The sequence below is a fragment of the Cyprinus carpio genome, chromosome A25, assembly GCF_018340385.1.
Source record: "Cyprinus carpio isolate SPL01 chromosome A25, ASM1834038v1, whole genome shotgun sequence".
Lineage (NCBI taxonomy): Eukaryota > Metazoa > Chordata > Actinopteri > Cypriniformes > Cyprinidae > Cyprinus > Cyprinus carpio.
In genome coordinates this window covers 9,296,437-9,318,847 of record NC_056596.1, presented here as the reverse complement: position 1 = coordinate 9,318,847, position 22,411 = coordinate 9,296,437, and the positions used below count along the sequence as shown (strand labels likewise).

Sequence of the window (22,411 nt, the reverse complement as noted above, 5' to 3'; positions counted from 1 at the left end):
AAACCCATTAACTGATGAACTTTAATTCATCCTGTGTTCTGTTTTACCACAAAGCAGACTAAAGTAGAGTTCAAGCTGACATTTTAACATTATATCAGTTAATGATATGACTTGTTGAATATAAAGACACAAGTCTTTAGGTAGGTAATAAGGGATGCTGTTCGGTTCTTGATGAACTCTGGGTCAATTCTCATGGTTTCTGATTCATAACTTGTCCAAGATTGGAGCATAGATTCATGATTTTCACTGTCATGTTTCCTGTTCCACTGGTCCTCGTCATGCTCAGTCAGGGTTGCTTTAATATGCCTGAAATCAACACAAACACTCGGAGCACTCGTGTGGTCCTGCGGCCCTATCAGTGTCCGCAGCGGCAGTCCTCAGGCAGGCACATGACTCCAAAACCCTCAGTCAAGCTGCCGATTACACAAATGCTGAGTCCAAGGCACATGTAACGCACAGCTCCGGTTTCCTTGACGACCAGCCTGACCAGAAAACTGCAAAGGCCAGTGTCTCTCACTCTCAACTTCTGAAGTGTGGCCGCTGCCTTACTGCACAAACCTACAGGTCAGCTATGAATCTCACTCAACAGGACCAAAAGCTTGACATTGTGTTAAGAAACCAGGGCGTCACAGACTCAGCTTTCCAAGTAAGTGCCAAACAAATTATTCTAAATAGCCTGATCCTGAGGAAAACAAAAACACTCTTATCAATTGCTGTTTGTTTCTCTTCATCACATGTGTTTTTATGGAAAGCCCTGGAATTGTTCCATGGGGCTTGTTTTGTCAGTTTTAATCACTAGTTAGTGAATACATCTTACCTGAATGTGAAACAACACTAGTGTACATTGTTTTCTGGTGGATTATGGGTTAACCGTGGTTAATATATCAGTGGTCATGCTTATTGAAAAACAAAGTCAACATTTTTACGTAACTGTTGTAGTTCAAACTGGATTCCAAACTTCTAAGGATCAGTTTCAAATCATCATAACCATCTTGTCATTATGGAATTATATGAGGTAATCTGAGAAGTTAATAAGACTAACTTGTGGTCTTGAGAGGCCTCATATGAATGCTGGGCTTGTTGAGGTAATAGCTGATGTTTTAGTGAAATTCTTGTTGCTACCACATGATGTATTATTAATATGCTTTACAATGCCAGTTTTTAAATACACATATCCACAAAATCAGAAAAAAAATGACATAAGCGATGAAACTGCATAAGAAGTTTCATTTTAAATAATACAGATTCCAATATGATGTAAGAGAATCATTTGCAAGTATTTTTCTAAACATCCTAAAAATAAGACATGACATTACTTTTTTTCTTATTGAATATCGTATCTTTTGACATAAAATGTTTTTTAAAGTATAAATCTCAATCAATTTTACACATAAAACCTTTTGATAGAATGAGATTATGTAAATAGAAAAATCATTTTTGTAAAAAGTTTGTTTTCTAAAAATCCTTATAATAAGACACTTTATTTATTATTTAATTTTGTGCATTTATTGAACTAAAATCATATTTTAAGGTATAAACCTATGCAAATTATACATAATAAAAAAAAAAAAAAACAAACAAATTTAAAAAAATCAAACATAATAACTAAAAACATATAATCATATTTTAATTATTCTCTGAGAATATCTTTAATCATTTAATTATTAAGTTTACTTATAACATCTTATAAAATAACAGATGAATAAGTTCCTGTCTGTCATTTTGTTTCATATGCTGTGGAGGAAAAGGCTCGTCAAACCAGCGTAATTTAATAAGGGACTGAAAACTGATTTATAAAGGTCAGATGGCTTCAGGGGAAACAATGGGGCACCGTCTTGTAGTTTCAGATAAACACGCCACTTTCTCACTTCATCCAAATCTCTGTTTACTTCCTTAAGTACAAAAATAGCCACAATAGTCCAACAACAACCAACCCTCCTCCCTCAACCAGCTTTTTACAAAAGACCAGTCACTTAGCACATGAAATTTTCTTGTCATGAGTAATTTAGTAATTAAGCCCTTGATTAAACATAAAAATCTGCAAACCTACACAGTGAATAACAACATAGTTGTGAGTCACTCTGGCTGCTGTGAAATAACACAACTAAATAACATTACTAAATTTAGTATTGTATTTAGTAAAATAAGTAAATAAATAAATAAAAATACTTAAACTTCTAGGCTAAGCCAGTAGAGGTGTCCGTGTCAAGTTTATCAAGGTGGATTAATCCATGACCATGAGTCAGCTAGAACCGATGCCTAAAATGTGAACGCAACGACACTAGTTGCTTTCACATTTGAACGCAACTAGGAAGTCATGGCCAGGTTAGAGGTCGGACTCCCAATCGAAGGGTTGTGTTCGAGTCTCGGGCCGGCAGGAATTGTGGGTGGGGGGAGTGCATGTACAGTTCTCTCTCCCACCTTCAATACCATGACTTAGGTGCCCTTGAGCAAGGCATCGAACCCCCAACTGCTCCCCGGGCGCCGCAGCTTAAAATGGCTGCCCACTGCTCCGGGTGTGTGTTCACAGTGTGTGTGTGTGTTTCACTGCTCTGTGTGTGTGCACTTCGGATGGGTGAAATGCAGAGCACAAATTCTGAGTATGGGTCACCATACTTTGCAAACCCACTAACTTTCACTTTTTTTCTTTTTTTCACTAGGAGGCGGTAGCCGCTATATAAACCACAGCTGTTTGCAGAATTTGTTTACTCTGTATGCAAACCCTTTAACAATATAAACAACTATGTATTTATATCCTTTATGGCGGTTTTTATGTCTTTGAACTGACTACTTGACTGGCACAACTTAACATCACAGCTTGGTCCTGAAGCATGACTGTGTTTACATATACAACAACAGCTGAGAGGATTTAAATGCCACACTTCAAGAAGATTATGATTTTTGGGAAAACAGACTGGAGGGGCTTAAAGCCTAAGTTCTTTCAACACCAACACGGTATCGATATGAAGCAGTAACGTTAGGTGGCAGTATAAACCGTTCAGAAAAGCCCCGTGCGTCGAGAGCCCGGGGCGGCGTTGCTCAGGTAAACATGGTGTAGGCCTAATTCATTTAATGAGTTCAGTAGCATTAATGCCAAATTCACCCCCTGGACCTCAACCAGAAAGAAGGTGGTATGTGGATTTGAGTGTAGTTGTAAATTCCTTAGTCATAAATCACACGTCTTCACATTCAAACAACACTGAAAACACAGTATCCACACATTTCCTTATCAGTTAGATGCATCTCAAGACAGTGACTGGATAGCATGGTGTGTTTGCCAAACTACATGCTGATACGTTGCTGTAAAATCATTTGGACATGTTTGTGACATTAATTAGGTACTAATAAATCACGAAAAGTAGCTATGTGTCAATCTGTATGGGGCTGGACTAGTTGAGGGTATTAATTCATTGATCAAACGTATGAATAACTAGATGTTTGACTCTTAAAAGTTCTTTCTTTCTATCTATCCTATGTCTGTCTGTCTTGTCTGTTTATCTGTCTGTAAAAGCTGGAAACTTATCAGTCATCATTTACTCACACTGATGTTGTTTTAAATCCATATGTCTTCCGTGGAAAACAGAAAAAGGTGATGCTATTCAAACAGCTTCAGTCACCATTTACTGTTGTTGCATGTTTTTTTTTCTTCCGCCCATTCAATAACAGAAATGGTGACTGACACTGTCATTCTGCCAAAATCATCTTTTGTGTTCCACAGGAGAAAGTACGTCATACAGGTTTGCAATGACACAAGGGTGAGTAAATGATGACAGAAGTTTCAATTTTGGTGAACTAAGACATCATCAGTCTCACATCATCATAGTGGCTTGTTTGTAAACACATGAATGAATCCTTATTCCTTAATTTTAAAGAAATTATGTTTTGAATTTGAACTGAGGACATGTAGCTCATGAAATGAAAAGAAAAGAAAAGAAAAGAGCAATCCCTTTAAAATTGTGCATGCTTACATATGCGCTGGACCATGTAACGCATTAAAACAAGTCACTTGTTTGTTGTATCGTATATCCCCCATGAGGTGCTCTGTCCTGGTTTTTCTTAACAGCAGATCAACCACAGACAGAACATTACTGAGCCCATTATTGGCTGATAAGTGCTCATTTGAATGAACTTCTCAATGAGCAAGAAGCACAAGAAAAAAAGGGTGACTCATGAAGATAGAAAGGAAGGCCATACCTCCTAAAAAATAACTGATAAATGATTAAAAACAATAATAATAATAAATAATAATTTTCTGACATTATTGAATACATATTCAGAGGGAGGTTGTGTCTCTTTTGCCTCCCTTGAGGGGGAAACCACAAAAAAACTGGTGAAAGTTGCTGCCATTTCACTGCTATGGGCTGATTACAGTGTCAGACTTTTGGAACTGGACAGATCTAATTACAGACTAAACTTTCATGTCTGAATTGCTATGTATTCTGTATTATTGTAGCTATTTAAACCAGTGTAAAAAGTGTTCAATTTAATGAAACTTCACTATGACTTGATTTTAGTTAACAATATTTTAACAAAATTAAAATAAATAAATGTTTTATTGGTACTGGTTGCTTGTTGAAACAACAAAAAGAACATGTTGCTGAGAAGAGTTTGAGAAATGTTAAATAGAAATAAAATAAATAAGAGTAAATTAAACAAGAAAATAAAAATGGAGTTTTATCCAAAATGTATTAAAGTATATATATGCTTATTAGAGTTTATTAGAGTTGTAAATTAATTTATTTTAGGGTAATTTATCCATATTATTATTATTATTATTTATTTTTATTTTTTTTTGAGTGGAATAAAACCAGTTAATTTACATGATAATCTAGAATGGTTAGACATTGCAGGTCTCCGTATCTTGTTTCTCAGAAGGATTTAGTGGTCACTGTCCTTTGCTCTCTCAATTAACCTCAATCCTGAGTCTCCTACAATATGTTGGAATAATCTCCACTACCCTCAGATTTCAGATGGCAGCCATGACCCTGAGAAGACCGTCATTGCTGACCCCTGTGCCGACAGTCTGGAAGAGAGTCTTGACTCAAAGCCTGAAGGCAACCTTATCTACTCCATCAACGATCGCCCACCCTGGTACCTCTGCATTCTTCTGGGTTTCCAGGTGAGAGACGACATGCGACAAATGCGGCTTAACCCCTGCCACACGCGTGAAGCGTCTTAAAGCATACATCTCATAAGTGGACAGGTCTCTCCTGATTTAAACCTCTGTCACAGGGGACCTTTAATGGCCTTTCAGGGTTAAACTGACAGCTTGAGGCTAGAGTTCTCCTCAGTGCATGCCAAGAAAAAGTGGGTGTGTAATCATCTAGGTGGGAGAGTTGCCTTGAAGGGCAAGATCAGGGTGACTAAAGATAAGGTTATCTCCTTAATACCCAGGAATACTGCCCTGACGCTTGGTCACATCTCACAGATCCACTCATTTTATACATAGCAAGTCTTTTTTGGGTGTAGAGAGGCAGCATTGCGCTAATCACCTATTTATTGTTTACATACAATGAGACTAATTTCACTGACCCCTTGACTTCAGTTGCTTTTTTTTCTTCATTTCAAAATAAAATTAATTACAAACCTAAGATGTATTTACACTGCAAGTCTGCAAGTCGCCTAATTTGATTGCAGTGCTTAGCTGCTTAAAATGGGAGTATTCAAGCTGTTGCTTTCTAGTAGATGTTTCGGAATAGGGATCATGTATTTCATGATCGATTCCAATTTATAAGCTTTAATTTTTAGGTGAACTATGCCTTTAAGGTCCATTCACACGAAGAATGAAAACTATAACAATAACTACATATAAATAAGTGTTCATTCACACTACTGTAATGTTTATTCTAAGAGCACACTGCAGCTTTAAGGTTTACCAACTGAAGATAAATAGCTCTGAAAGGGATTCCAACGTTATCTTTCCTCTGTGCTGTTATAGTTGTGCCATTGTCTCCACAGTTGTCTTAAGTTGCAGTCATATTGGCAAAATATCTGTGAAATTTTTTAGCCAAAAAATGATCCACTGTCTATTGTCAATAGTGTAGTGATATATGAAGTACAGCTCACACAGAAGTTCCTTTCAAACCAAGCAGTTTTCTCTTGGTCAACGTAGCAAACTCATGTGACCGACTTGAAAACTTGAACTTTTTCCAGAAATTCCCAATTCTTATTGAAATGACTGGATTTCATCCACAAAATCACCCGGCAAATGTGACCATACCTTTAGAGATGGAGTGATTTTTAAAACGTTTTGGTTATATTAAAAGTTCTTGGCCTTCACAGTTTCCATTGTACAACGTTGTTGCATCACCTTTGGTCTCTTTCACTCAAAACCTCCATTTCTCATTAAAACGAATGACTTCTGCTTGCTTTGACGCTTGAAATCACCATGAGTGCCTCAAGGCTTTGCTGCCACTCTAGACGATGTTATTCCTTATTATATGCATCTGATGTTTAAGGTGAGGGGAACATGAGCCAAAGTGTTCCATTTATTTGTCCACATAACACATGAAGATCAAAGACAACTGGGTGGGGGGAGAGAAAGGGCAGGAAGGTACACAAGGGACTTGCATCTACATGTGAGGTAAGATGATGTGCAGTGTGCAAAGAGGAGTACAAAGAAGAAGCCTCACTCCTCCAGCATGCTCACTTTCATCTCTCCGGTGTTACAGAGAGGAGGAAAAAAGCAGGGAGAGACCTGGTATTTCATGTCAGTGCAGACTCCCTTAGAGCCTCCGACTCGTTTCTGCTTTCATTACCAGTATCACAACAATAAAACACCCCCACTATTATAAAAAAAATTAAAATCAATTCAAAACTGTTTTGCCCACACTACTTGACTTCTGGGGAAAGGAAGCTGTGAAGGCATAAACCAGAACTGCTGAAAAACAATAAAACAACAGGAATTTAAGTGTGGACAAATGAATTTAATTCCCTGTTTCTACTGCTGTGTAAATTCTTTCCTGTGCTCTGTATCCGCACAGTAATCGCCTGTCAAAGATACTGAGCGTTTAGCCAAGTTTAACTTTTTCTGAGCCCGACAAATTTATGAAGCGTACTGCTGAGAGTAAAAAGGGCAATCAATTCACAACAGATAGGCCAACATCTGTCTTTCATTTTTGTCTCCCTGGCTCAGTCAGGCCTCATTTAAGATTTGCAACATTTTTTGTGATCATCTGTCCTCCCTTGTGTCTCGCCCCTTATAACTGGTTGTTTGCGATGAGCCTAAGCCCGGTGTCATTGTGTTAGCTATTCATTCCTGTTTCTTGCATCACACAGCATTACATACTGGCGTTTGGTGGCATCCTGGCAATTCCTCTCATCCTAGCCGAGCCGTTGTGCATCAAAGAGAACAACGCTGCCAAAAGTCAGCTCATCTCCACCATCTTCTTTGTCTCAGGCATGTGCACTTTGCTACAGACCACCCTCGGGACCAGGTACTGGGATAAACATTGCTCAAAGTGTGAATTACTGTATATATACTCTGCCAGCAGAAAAAGTGCAAAACTTTACCTTGAGTTCATATTAGTTCATAATAGATTCTGTTATTTATCACTATGAAGCTGCCATATTCTATAAAGCTCTATAGAAATAAAAGTGACTTGATGTGATTTGATCAGGTTACTTTTGGTATGAAACTATGTCAGCTCTCAAATTTTATCATTTTGTAAGAATTGTGTTGTGACAGATCGCTGTAGCACCTCAGTTCAAGGGCCACATGAACCGATCAACTTTTCCTCTTTACTAGTTAAAGCACAACACAAACATGTATTAACATAATAAGGTATCTTGTTTCAACAGTGGAAGGACATCAGTACACACCACACCACATGGAAAGACGTCAATACACATAATTATTTTGACTTTACATGTTCAAGTCCACCGATGTTAATCTACTCTCCTGTCTCGACTTTGTCGGAAAAAATGTTAGATTCTGCATTATGATTGGTCTGACTGCTTGTCAATCAAACTCCCTGCAAAGGGTCAATTGTAGTGTCAATGTTACATCAGTTACGAAACAAATTTTATCTATCTATAAAGCAACTCTAAAGAAAACAGGTCACACAGGTTTGAAATGACATGAGAGTAAATAATGACTGAATATTATTACCTTAAAATCATTCTGGCTCTGGTCTTTTTCAGCCAGAACATTTGCTTTTAAAGATTTTTATGAGACCTACAATTCAATGAAAGGAATATTATATTGTTTTCTATGATTACTGCCAATGCTTTTATGATAATACATAAAATAGTCTTGACGCAAAATAAATATCCTTTATGTATTCTCAGGTTGCCGATCCTCCAAGGAGGGACGTTCACCTTCATCACTCCGACTTTAGCTATCCTCGCCCTTCCCAAGTGGAGATGCCCAGACACAGGTGCCACCCCTCACCCTAATGCCACAGATCTAGCAGCACTCCTAGTGGAGATGATGAGGTGTGGAAAGTCCGAATGCGTGAGGTACTGTAGGAAATGTCATTCAAAGCTGATCAAAATAATTGCAGTGTTCGCTTTGTGCTGGAGTTTGAAACAAGCGTGGCTGTTCTGAGCTGTGAGTCATGTGTCAGGAGGAAATGTGAGTCACCAGCAACCGACGGACAATAATGATCCACTCTGTGCTCAAATTACACAGGGTGGTCTCATTCATATGCACATGGAAAGTGCAAACATACATTTTTGTGAGTTTTAGAGACTTGCATATAATTAAAAAGCCTGGTCTGAAATGAAATTGCTGGAAGCTTTGTGAGCAAGTTCAATCCCCAACGATACTCTCATTGAACTTTTACATTTATGCATTGGTGAATGCTTTTATTCAAACCAACTGTGAAGATATGCATTTAATAAATTTATGCATTCCCTGGAAATCAAACCCACGATTTTAGTGTTGCTAGCGTCATGGTCTAATGTTTGCAATACAGAAATGTTTTAAAAGACCTTTTAAATGGCAGATTCTTGTGGAGCTCACAAGAATGAAATACAAGAGAAACAATGTTGATTTGTGTACAGAGTAAAGTGATAAATTGTGGCGTCATTAAACATATGGAATTAATCTACAGTAAAATACAGTAAAATTCATAAAAAGCATTCGTAAACATTTGCACGTCTCTAAAGATGGAAAGGTTTGTTTTAGAAGCTGCCAATAGATTTCAGTAATGTACAAAAATGTATGTAAGAATGTTACTAATACTAATGAGATCATGTTGAACTATAAGTTTTCTGCTCATGTAAGATTAGATTGATTTTTTTTTTATTACTGTAATAAATTTACCTTTTAAATCTCATGTTTTAAAACAATCTCTTCTCTAAAAAGAGAAAAAAAAATAAAATATTATATATACACAAAAAAAAATATTCACACAAAAGGCAACTTTAACCTTAACGTTACATTTTGAGTCATATTGTAAAAACTATATTGTTGTTCTCTGTATCAGGAGACTTTACTGCTGTATTTACATTACAAGTTATTATTTTTTATCGTGTTATTCAGATATAATAATACTTCAGAAATTTTCATAGCAAAAACAAATGATTTTTTATGATTTAACCTCCCTCCCTTCCCCAACAAATTAAAAACCTGACCTGTTGTTTCAGAATAGAAAATTATTGTTTAAAACATGGCAAGAAAAATAAAATCGCTTAATGAATAAACAACTCTTCTTCTCTTTTCGTAGATCCAGGGGGCAATTCTAATGGCCTCAATGCTTCAGCTTGTTCTGGGTCTGTCGGGTCTCGTGGGGCTAGTGTTGAGGTTCATCGGGCCGCTGGCCATTGCTCCCACCATCAGCCTCATAGGACTGTCGCTCTTCATCCAGGCCGGGCAGAAGTCAGGAGGCCACTGGGGAATTGCTGCTTTGTGAGTTACTGTGGAGTTATGGGTAACTTTGCGAGCTGAGTCAATACAGTAATTTGTATTTCTGATGGTGTAGGGCTTCTGCAGACTATGTAATGCAAGGCCCCTTTAAAAACAAAACGTCCCTCAGGGGTGAGCGTTTATCTGTACAGATCAACCCTCTTTACTGTATTCATTTACATGATAATACATCGCTCAGATCCTTTGCTGAAAAGCATTCCTAAGAGAATACATTAATGTTGGTAAGGTTTGAGCATCTCGCCCCTCAGACCCTCCCTGTCCAGGTGTCTCTGAGTAAACAAAGGTTTAAGGCACATATGTGTGTCAGAGACTCATCCTAAGCCCTGTACATTAGATTCAGACTGTGGCTTCTATCAGCATTAATTGGTGTACAAGAGAAGAGATGCTATTAAAAAAGAAAGAAAGAAAAGAGAGAAAGAGAGAGAGAGAATGTGTGTGTGTGTGTGTGTGTGTGTGTGTGTGTGTGTGTGTGTGTGTGTGTGTGTGTGTGTGTGTGTGTGTGTGTGTATGTTTGTTTGTTTGCATGTTTTTTTTTTTTCTGATATGCTTTTATTTGAAGTTCATTGCTATTTAATTATAAAAGCAGATGCTATGAAAATTAGGGTATTAATTGAAATATCACATTAAAAGAAATCCTTAATCATAATCCTATTCCTCATTCTAGTCCAGTCCTTAATCTGATCCTCACTAATCTTAAACCTCTACTACTACATATACAGTGTAGAACCCTTTGTAGCTGAAATCAATCTGAAAAATTCAATCAAATTATATCCGGTTTTAAACTATGCCTTGGTTACAAACAGTTTGTAGGTTATTTACATTTTGTGCTGGAAGGTAAGATTACATTTAACATTTAAGATTAGATTTCAACCAGGGTTTAAACGTGGCAGATGCTTGGAAAGAATTTGACTTTTCTTTGGTAAATCTATAAAACAGATAAAGAAATAGACTGAAAGATTAAAATAACTGTGATCAGAATTATGATTTTAGGTTATTTTAAAAGGAAATGTGTGTGTGTGTGTGTCATACTTTATCTTTTACTTTTTTTTATCACATATATACCTTTTTATTATTAAGTTGTGTGTATTTTTTATACGGGATGCTTAGGGTTTTTTCTCACCCATAGTATTGATTCTTGTATAATTGTGTGTATAGTAAGTATAATTGATGCAAGTCTGTAATGATGTCTTCTTTCTACAGAACTGTTGGCCTGATCCTTCTCTTCTCCCAGTATTTGAGCAAAGTTAACCTTCCTCTCATTGCTTATAAGGACAAGAAGTGGAAAGTCTTCCAGTACCCTCTCTTCAAACTCTTTTCTGTGAGTGTATTTTATTTGTATTATATCGTAATTATGTCTGTATAATGTAATTGCGTATGTATATCTACTGTGGGAACCGAAGGTCTGAGGGCCACTAGAGAAAATACTTCAGTGTTGCTTTTCAAATTGTCATTACAAATTATATAATAGCATAACAATTTGAGTGAAAAATTAACTTGACTTTGTACATTTCCTAATATTATATATGTCCTCATTTTATTTTAGTGACAGAATGATTTTGAGTCCTTCAGTAAAATCAGTGACCTAGAAATAGTGCTTATTCAAAAATGTCTTATTCATTTTATGGTGTAGTTTAAAATGTTTTATGATGTAGTTTAAAATGTTTTAAAAAACTCATTTCCAGGTTAAAATGGGATTTTAAAAAATGCCCCAATGTGATTTTCATTGAGGCCTCAAACTTTGTATATGTTATACAATTATGTCATATAATTTTCAGGGTCACTAAAACTGATTATTTTAAGTAAGCAAAAGAAATAAACATATGGAACAGTTAACAATATTATGCTAAATGTTGATATACACATGATGCATTTGCAAGGTTTCCATCTTGTCAAAAGCGTTTTGGAAAGGGTTAACCTGAAAATAATAGTTTCGCCTCTTGTTGGCTTTAAGTGTTGGCAAAAATCGAGAAATGCCCCAGGGCTAATGCTTTGCTTGTCACATTTTACATGCTACAGATATCAAAACCATTGCTAGCATTGTTAACATGAACCACTGACATTAATTGGCATGAAAGTAAGCCAATAAATCCAGCCTGTAAAGTCTAACCTTTAAAAAGGAGAAAGAGAAGTTTATGTATGTTGTGTTTAATGTACAGGCTTTATTTGGGATGTGCGGAGCCTGGCTGGTGTGCTTCCTGCTGACATATTTCAATGCCCTGCCCTCATCTCCAAATGAGTACGGCTACATGGCCAGGACAGACATCAATCTTAATGCAGTAAAAACTGCTGCATGGTTCTACGTGCCTTATCCAGGTGAACCTCCTTAAAATATACAGCAATTAACTTGGTTTTTTTTTTTCCTCTTTTTTTTTTCTTTTTGCAAAAATTTAGCAATTTTGTCATTTTTTTTAAATTTTTTTGTGTAAAGATTTTATTGATAGTCTTCAGATTCTCTGATCTCAATTTTTTATATATATATATATATATATATATATATATATATTCTCAATTTTTTATATATATATATATATATATATATATATATATATTTATATATACGCTGTATATACGCTGTATAGACTAGAGAGAGACAGAAATAATATGTAAAAATATTCACTTTCAACAGATAACAAATAAATTTAAAAAAAGGTAATATCAACAAGTTAAATAAGGATAAGTTAAATGCTAAATATGATTTTTAGCTTTTGTAAAAAAAAAAAAAAATTCTGGATTCTGAATTTTGCAAAACTATTTCCAATCCGTGTAACCATATGGTGCAAATGCAAAAATGAAAAAATAAAACCAAGCATTAATTTTTTCATTTTTTTATTTAATTCAATAAATAAATAAATAACATCCACTCTCCATCCATTTAAATTGTGACTTAAGAAATGATCATTTGAATAAAAATCTAAACAATTTTCTATTTTTCATAGCAAATAGCATAGCAAATTACTGTATAATGTTTTTCATATGTAGCCTTTACAGTTCAAACATTACCCTGAGATATATGTAGACGGATTTTCTTGGCTGGTGTTTATGAATAAAGCTCTAGCCTAAATTAATAATGTTAAAATTGAGTTTGGTCATTTAAAAATGGTTTAATGCATTAAGCCACAATTTAAATGTTATCCTTGGGAGAAAATCACTTAATGCGTAATTAAACATGTTGCACTCTAATTCTGTACTCACCTTTTTGTTCTTTTAAAAACACAGTGTTAATGCATTAAGCCAACTTAAGCATTTTAGAATGGCCTCCGGTGGTTGTGATGGGAGGAAATCGCTTCACGTGAAACTTGCGCATTGCGTTCATAAAATGGGCTCTTTTGCTTGTGTGTAAATAGTAGGCTATGCTTTATTAATAAGGTGTATGCTTTGCTTTTTAATCACTGTCTTAATGCATTAAGCCATATTAAGCATTTTTAAATAATGGTTTTCAAAGGGAGGGAAACGTTTAACTTGAGACTTTGCATGTCGAGTTCATATTCCGGTCACATCTGCTTCCCAGTAGCCAGGGCAATATAGTTTGCAACATTAATAAGGTGTATACCGAATTTGGCCATACTTTTACACCATCTTCTTCCATTAAGCCTATGGGAGGATGCCAGTTTACTGTGTAGCGTTCATATTCTCAGTAGCCTAACCTATACTTTATTAATACATTGTATTAATAAATATACTGAGTTTGGGCTTTTTAATTTATACCACTGTCTTAGTCCATTAAGCCACGTATTTTCTTTAGGTTTTTAGTGGGGCACAAAACACTTTACATGCAATTTAGAGCAATTTGCTTTCATGTTTTGGGCTATTCTGCTTGTCTGTAAATAGTAGCCTATATTTTTATTATTAATAAGGTGTGTCCTCCAGTGTCACTGTTTTAGTAGGACACACGTCAAGCATTTGTGAAACGCTCTGCGGCTACACCCCCGCACTAATGGTACAGCCCACAGCTCAAATTGTAAGATAAAAAAAAAAAGCAATCTAAAATGGTTTAGATTTTATTTAATCAAATGATAATTTCTGAAGTCACAATTTAGCAAAGTAATTAAAAAACAAGGAAAGAAAATGGCAATTGTTAACTTATGAAGTAGCTAAAAAAATGAATGTTTGGTTTCAATTTTCATTTTTGCCTTTTGTCTTTTTTGAACTGAAGCGTTACACAGATCTTTTCCAAAAAAAAAAAAAATTAAAATGTTTCTATCACAGAATTATATCTGACAAAAACAAGTTGCATTGTTGTGGAAATGAAATTTCAGAAAAAAAATATATATATTTTAATAGATATGTCTAAAATCCACAGGGCCCAAAAATTCCCATAGTTAAAAAAACATGGATATCTATTTCTCTCTTATCTGTAAAAATTCCAGATGAAACAATCAAATGAATCTTATCATGAATTAAAATACCAAAAAAAAAAAAGAGACAATGAACAGTTTGATGCAAAGATATATGGTTTCCCTGGAACTCATAAAAAAACATCTGCCATTTATGAATAATATAAGTCACATCAATGCTGATTTTCATAGTCGATGAGCTTGAACGTTAACTGTTACAACAGTACTGTCAAAGCTGGTTCCCAAGAGCTGTTTGCCAGCTGTTTTTAAAAGACGTGTCTGTTTAAAGAAGAATGAGCCATCTTGAATGGCAGTGTTTCTTTCAGAATCCAGAGATGAGAGATATGTCTGCTCCAGGGGCATTGGTGATAAAGTGACATGAATGGGGCTCTTCTAGTTCACCCTGAAGAAGATTTAACAACTGTCATTCACAGAGAAACATAGTTTGCTTTGCTTGGGTCAATTCTCACCCCATAAAAGTGTGGTGTATTAATGTCTGAGACACGTTTCATCTTCTTTTAATGGTTCTGTTGTATTAAGAAATGCTTTCAACACCCAATGCCCCTCTGCTAGCAAATGTATGTATTTGAAACAGCTTTAGGTATGCAGCATTACTTTGCACAGCATCCCATTTGAGTTCTTTAGATAAAGCCTGTAAGTTGTACCACCCGGAGGCTTCCATGTTGGGGAATGTGGAATTTTAATCTTCAGATAGATAATACAGGTTTGACTGCATCTGTGTCTGAATGTTACTGAGTGCAATTCATCATTTCGCTTGACCCACTTAAATCCCTTGAGGCTTCGGGCTGATATATGAGAATGAAGAAGCAGGAGCCTCACGTTACACTATATGCTCCTCTCAGCCATCCACTTTGAATGATAGCAGATGTCTTTTGAAGCCACTGATCTGTGAATATACTGAATAGTGTAGATACTTATTTTGGATAACTTTTGGATAGCTTTTTTATTTATAGTGTATGTTTTAAGTGTATTAAAGGGATAATTACCCCACCCTCAAGCCATCCAGTCTCGCTATAACCAAGTTTTGTTTACAGCTAAGGAAACCAGTCTCCTCATCGCTTATATTGAAGTCTTTTTATTTTTTTCTGTACAAATCCTAGTTTTGTACTACTGATTCGTGATCAGCGTTTGGTTTTGCTCTTTCCTCTGCGCTTCCGCGTCCTCCAACATCCGCTGGAACCACCATCTCTCGTAAATGTGTTGTTTATAAAGTTTTAAATATGGATATTTTTCTTACAAAAACACAACAATTCACTTCAAGAGGCCTTTATTAACCCCCCGGAGCCTTGTTGAGTACTTTTTTATGATGGATGGATGTACTTTATTGGACTTCTATTGAACTATTGAATCTCAACAGCCATTCACTGCCATTATAAAGCTTGGAATATAACTCAGATTTTATTCTGCTGAAAGAGGAAAGTCATATTCACCTAGGGTGGCTTGAGGGTAAGTAAATAATGGGGTTATTTTTATTTTTTGGGTGAACTATCCCTTTAAGGATGTCAGAGTGTATTAAATATTCATTTATTATGTATTTTTTTAGATAGAGGTAAAATCTTTACAATAAGAAATAATTATGTTTTTAGTAAATTTTATATAATAAATATTATATAGTGTTTTACTAAAATATATACACTACCATTCAAAAGTTTGGGGTCAGTAAGTTTTTTTTAATGATTTTAAAAGAACGGTTTACTATGTTAATATATTTTTAAATGTAATTTATTCCTGTGAATCAAAGTTGAATTTTCAGCAGCATTACTCCAGTCTTCAGTGTCACATGATCCTTCAGAAATTATTCTAATATGCTGATTTGGTGCTCAAGAAACATTTCTTATAATAATGTCCTGCTTGTAGAAACCATGATACTTTTTCCCCACCCATTTCCTTTTGCATTTGTCAAATGAACCCTCTGAACTGTCATTTAATTTGGCTTCTGTTAATTACCAATTTAACTGTCATTCACAGCCTTGAGAAACAAACACTTCCGTATTACTCGGAAAGTCTGATTAAAATCTGGTATTTTAGTTATTTATTTGATTAAAATCTTGTACAATTTTGGATATGAGTCAAAGTAAACATGCTTCCATGACGCAAAAAGAAAACAAAAAAACAATCCAAAGGTTTATTTAGTTCAAGTGCATTGAAAAATGATTTTCCTAGTAACCTCATTAACATGCAATGCATTAGTCTCAGAATGTCAGTGTAAAAACTATGTACTTATTTTTATTTCCATCGCAAAGTATACTAAGGAGAATGTTACTGTTGCAAAGGAACTTTGCTCATCTCTTAACCCTTGCTTTTTTAGGACAATGGGGTTCACCGACTGTGAGTGTGTCGTCTGTACTGGGCATGATGGCTGGAGTACTAGCTTCAACAATGGAGTCCATTGGAGACTATTATGCATGCGCTCGTCTCTCTGGAGCGCCTCCACCGCCCACCATGCTATTAACCGTGGCATTGCAGTTGAAGGCGTGGGTTGCATCTTGGCTGCCCTGTGGGGTACTGGTAATGGCACCACCTCCTACAGTCAGAATATCGCCGCTCTGGGAATTACAAGGGTAGGATTTGTCTGTTTTTTTTGATAATAATACCTATAACTATCTTCATTGTTGTTGCCACCGACACCTTGTTCAAATTCAGTTCTGTTGTACATTAACAAAGCAAATAATTTGTTCACTTTTATGCAATTTTTCAACTAAAACTTTGACTCTCCTGAAGTCACACTTAAGTACACCACTGGTCAAAAGTTTGGCATAATTTTCTTTTTGAAACAAGTCTCTTAAACTCACCAAGACTGCATTTATTTAATTACAAATACAACAGTAAAACTGTAATATCGTGTTATGTTATTAAATATATATATATATATATACACATTATTAAAGTTTAAACTAGTATATATTAAATAAATGCTTGATATTTTTTCGGAAACCATGATACACTGATGATTCAGACCATGATTCAAAGGTTTGGGTTAAGTTAAAAAGAGAGAGATTTCTTCTTTTCAGCATAGACATTAAACTGATCAAAAGTGACAGATTTCTACTTCATGTAAACGCTGTACTTTTCAACTTTCTCTACATCAAAGAATCCTGGAAAAAATTAATCGAAGTTTCCACAAAAATGATAATCAGCAAAGGATATTAAGTTTTGATAATAAGAACCATTATTAATGCTTAAGCAGCAAATAAGCAAGATTTCTGAAGGATCATTTGACACTGCAGACTGCAGTAATAGCTGCAGAAAATTCAGCTTTGCATCACAGGAATAAATTCCATTTTAAAATATATTTATATAAAGAAAACTTAATTTAAATTGTAATAATATTTCCACAATATTCCTGTTTTTGCTGTATTTTTATCAAGTAATTGCAGCCTTGGTGAGACTTATTTCAAAAACAATAGTAGTGTAGTAACCATCTGTACTGCATGTCAAGTCAATTTTATTTTACATAGTGTTTTTCCCAATACACATTGTTTCCAAGCAGCACAGAGAATCATTGTTGATATATTTATGCTTTATAGTTTATATATGTAGATAAGAGCTTGACAAAAATATAGGCTACGTTTTGTGACAATATAAACAATCAAGCAGCTGAGATTTGCAATATATTATGTGAGTATATTGTATGTGTGTGGATAAAATTGGATATACTTATAATATATAAGAACCTGCAAGTCATCCTGAGGCTATCCTGTTCAGAAGTTCAAGCTGTTTGGGATCTTTGCCTTCTCAATGACTGTTTGTACCTTTTATGATCATTCCTGTGCGGTGAAGGTGCCCACTCTTCTCAAAAATCCTCCAGAACCTGTAAATTATTTTGGTTTCTGAGCATCCTCTGCACTTTTGAACTCTTACCTAATTATGGAATTGAGGGATTAATCTATTACAAACTGCTTCAAGCCATCATTGGTTCTCAAGGAGGCTACACATGACATTAATGTTATTTTTGAGGAATGTTTAACATCTGTAATGCAGCTTTCTCAGGGTAATGCTATTTTAAAAAATTAATGTATTTATCTTAATCTTTTTTCTTAATCTGTCTCCATTTCATGGGAATGACAATGATAACATTCCCTACATGTTTAAAAAAGTTTTTTGGTTGTTTGGTTTGGGTTTCATGACAGTGTTTTGGATGACTTTTCTTTTAATGGTGCCAGGTTGGCAGCAGATTGGTACTTCAGACTGCTGGGCTTCTTATGATCATCTTGGGACTCTTTGGTAAATTCAGCGCAGTCTTTATAACTATTCCAGACCCGGTCATCGGTGGAATGTTTCTTGTCATGTTTGGGATGGTAGCAGCAGTGGGAATTTCCAGTCTGCAGGTATACCTGATAGTCGTCATATATTTTTATTTCATTATTTTAAAATTGCATGTCAGGGTGACTTCTTCTAAATAAATACATACTAATGGGTCATCATCTCATTTATATTTCAGTTTATGTTACTGTTTTTCTTGCAGTATGTGGATTTGAACTCCTCCAGGAATCTCTTGATTCTCGGTTTCTCAACCTTCAGTGGTCTTCTGCTTCCAACCTGGTTTCACTCGAACCCAGGCATGATCAACACAGGTGAATATAACAACACATACAAATTTACAACAGCATTTAACCCATCAGCAATAGGTATATAAAGAAGTGGTATTAGTCAGCAACAGCGATAGTTAAAACTACATGCAACTTGTAGATCTCATTATAAAAACCCAGGATATGAGTATTCAGTGTCTGTGCTGTTTTAGATAGACTGCTGGTAGTATAATCCTTGAGCACAAGGGTACCCAGTAGTATTGCCAAAAATATCAAAAGAACCAAAACCTGGACAGCAGACAAAGAGTTTGCTCGTGATGTTAACCAGATCTTGCACAAATACTCTAGGCATGCCCACAAAAATTTGTTGTTTTTTATCAGATCTTGATTGCTTTGATATAAATGTCACAAGAAATAAATAGAATTATTTAAAAATGTATTTGTAAAAAAAAAATTATAATTATTTTATAAATAAGATTATACATCTACATACAATTATATTGATGAGTAAAATGTAAAGTTAATTTAAAGCTATATATATTATATATATATATATATTATATATATATATATATTATATATATATATATATATATATATATCAATATATATATATACATATAGGACTCGATGTAATTATATTAGGGCTGTCAAATGATTAATCACCATTAATCACATCCAAAATAAAAGTTTTGTTTACATAATATATGTGTATACTGTGTATATGTATTATGTATATATAAATACCACACACACAAATTATATATTTAGAAAATATTTACATAGAAAATATGTATATACATTTATATATTTATATTCTTATATTATATATAAATATATTTAATATATAAACATAACATATTCTTCTTAAATATATACATGCATGTGTGTGTATTTATATATACATAATAAATATACACAGTATACACACATATATTATGTAAACAAAACTTTTATTTTGGATGTGATTAATCGTGATTAATCATTTGACAGCCCTAATATATATATAACAATTCATATTCATGCTATTCCAATACAATTCCATATATATATATATATATGTACATGTACGTGTGTGTGTGTGTATAAAATAATAATAACATTTTTGCATTTTATTAAGTGAACAATTAGTTAAATAGCGTGTGAATATAAATATGTATATTATTTTTTATTATGTATATATTACTCAATATTATATAATATTATATTTGATAAAGTAACACTCTCTTTCTCACTCTTTCTTTATTATACCAATAAAATTCACTTGAGCAGAATCATTCTGAGAAAAAAAAAACTGAAAACAAAATAACAGAACAAGTATATTAGAAGACTCCTTTGCTGGGCATTAGATGCAAATGTTGCTTTAGCAACTGAACAGGACAAGTAACATTAATTGTTTGAGATATGCAATGTGGGAGGTCAGTCGGTGCAAGTGGCACATTCCAAGCTTATCTACATTGGTAAAAAGCATTGTCTGGGCTCCTGAGGTTAGGGCGACTTATCTGCCAATCCTCTTTACAAGTCTCCATTTGACTCTGCTGTAATCTCCTCCCTTAACTACAGTGCATGTAAAAACCAGCGGACCCTTTTTTGACATCCGGGCCAGTGCACCCTTAGGATGAACTTTGTCCTAATCTTCATCCCAAGTTTTCTGTTAACACTGCTTAAAACAAGGGGGCTTTTGCATCCACAAAAGTCCAATAGTGCTTTATCAGGGGCTCTTTTAAGCAGTTTATTGACAGGCTTTCAGGAATTAGTGTTTTAAGCTGACACATTGAACTCCTGACCAACACTTGCTGTGTGAGTCTCGTCAGATGGACGTTAATTGGCCCTAGAACATCCACCCTATTAAGGCATAATAATAAGATATCTTTTAGTTTACTAACCCTACGCCTACCCGTTTACTTACATCTATAACCATGTGTTGGACATCTGTCACTGTCTGCCTGGTTCTTTGTGATCTGAATGGTTTTGTATCTGTCAACAGGCATATAAAAGAACTGGATCAGCTCATAATGATTCTCTTCACCACCCACATGTTCATTGGTGGATTCTTTGGGTTTGTTTTGGACAACACAATTCCAGGTAAGTCGTAAAAAACACATGACTGAATCTGCAGGGGGACGTCATGGTCAAAAGATCTTTGTACTACTCGTTCCGACACTTTGGAAGCCATATGAAAGTCGGTTTTTCAATAAAAATATACATCTGTGAACACAACAGGAAATGCTGATAAATACACACTCTTGGAGGTACAGTATGTAAGGGGCAAGGCAAGGCAATTTATTTCTAAAGCACAATTGAAAATAACAAGTTGACCAATGCGCTGCACAGATTCTAAAAACATAAATAAGCAAACAACATATACACAAAAGATTAATAAAAATGAGACAACATTTCACTGAATAGCAATATGTAATATTGACAGCTAGCGACAGAAATGGGTACTGTGGTCCAAATTCAAAATATTGGAGAGAATTGTTTCTCCCGCCTCCTCCTCCTCCTCAGACTCGATGCTCACATGGGTTGCCAGATTGAGGACACTGTCAATGGAAGGCAACTTCCTTGAAAGGTTCCTTGGATGGTTCCTCGTGAAATCATGAAAGCCAATAAAACACCTTTAATTTTTTAAAAGTGCAAATTACTTGACTGAAATGTTTTTCAATGAATGTATGTCCTGGTTGCAAGATTTAAATATCTGCTTTGACTGCTTTCTTGTTGTGTCAATGTAGTGTTGGTATAATGAATAAAAATCATGTTTTTTCTTAGGAACAGAAAAAGAAAGAGGAATAAAGAACTGGAGGAAGACGGTTCATGAAGGATCTCAAATACACGTCACCGATCATTCCTGTTACAATCTGCCTTTCTGCACAGACTTTATTCAGAGGTTCAAACTGCTCCACTACCTCCCGTTCCTCCCATCAGTTAAGTCACAGGAACTTGGAACACATCTGTAGTGCCAGAGCTTCCTGTGACGAGGCTTGGTATTTGAATGAAACGTTCCAGGCAAGACGTTAGCAACATTCAGGCCCGGCTCCAGGGTTACTATCAGAATAGCCACAGAATTGCTGCTATTTTTCTTGGAAATCATACAACCATGGGCATTTCCAGCTCTTTTTGGATTATTAATGTACATGCTCCTCTAGATGCTCCTATCGGTAAATTCACACCATAAAATCAAAGTTACTTTTTTAAAATAAACAAAAGACATTCATTTCCTATTTAATTTATCAACAAATACAATTGAAAATCCTTTGGTTTCCATTTTGGCAAATATATGCAGCATGTGTAATTTGAGTTCTTGAGCATGTGATCATGATGCCTGTACATCACTTTTCAGTGACGTACAGAGAGTGACGAAGTCCCACGCTAAGATTTAGATTTCAAAAAGTTCATAATACTGATAATAAATCAAAATGAACCCTTTTGCGTCAGTGAAATCCAGTTGTGCTCGTTATTTGTAGCAGGTAAAATAACATGTCACCTCAGGGCTGCAGCGGATTTGCTCTATCCTGGAGCTCACAGCTACCGTTGCCATAAACGTTGCTGTTGTCATGACAATCATTGTGCACATTTCGTGATATAACCTATTTGTCATTGCATGCAAGCTTTGTTAGCACACTGATATAACACGATTCTTTTTCTTTTCTCAATTT

General features: G+C 35.1%; 1 pseudogene; it reads left to right on the top strand.

Annotated features, from left to right (window-relative positions):
• The first annotated feature begins 339 nt into the window (after positions 1 to 339).
• LOC109072232 lies at positions 340 to 21,764 on the top strand (annotated as a pseudogene).
• The last annotated feature ends 647 nt before the right edge of the window (positions 21,765 to 22,411 follow it).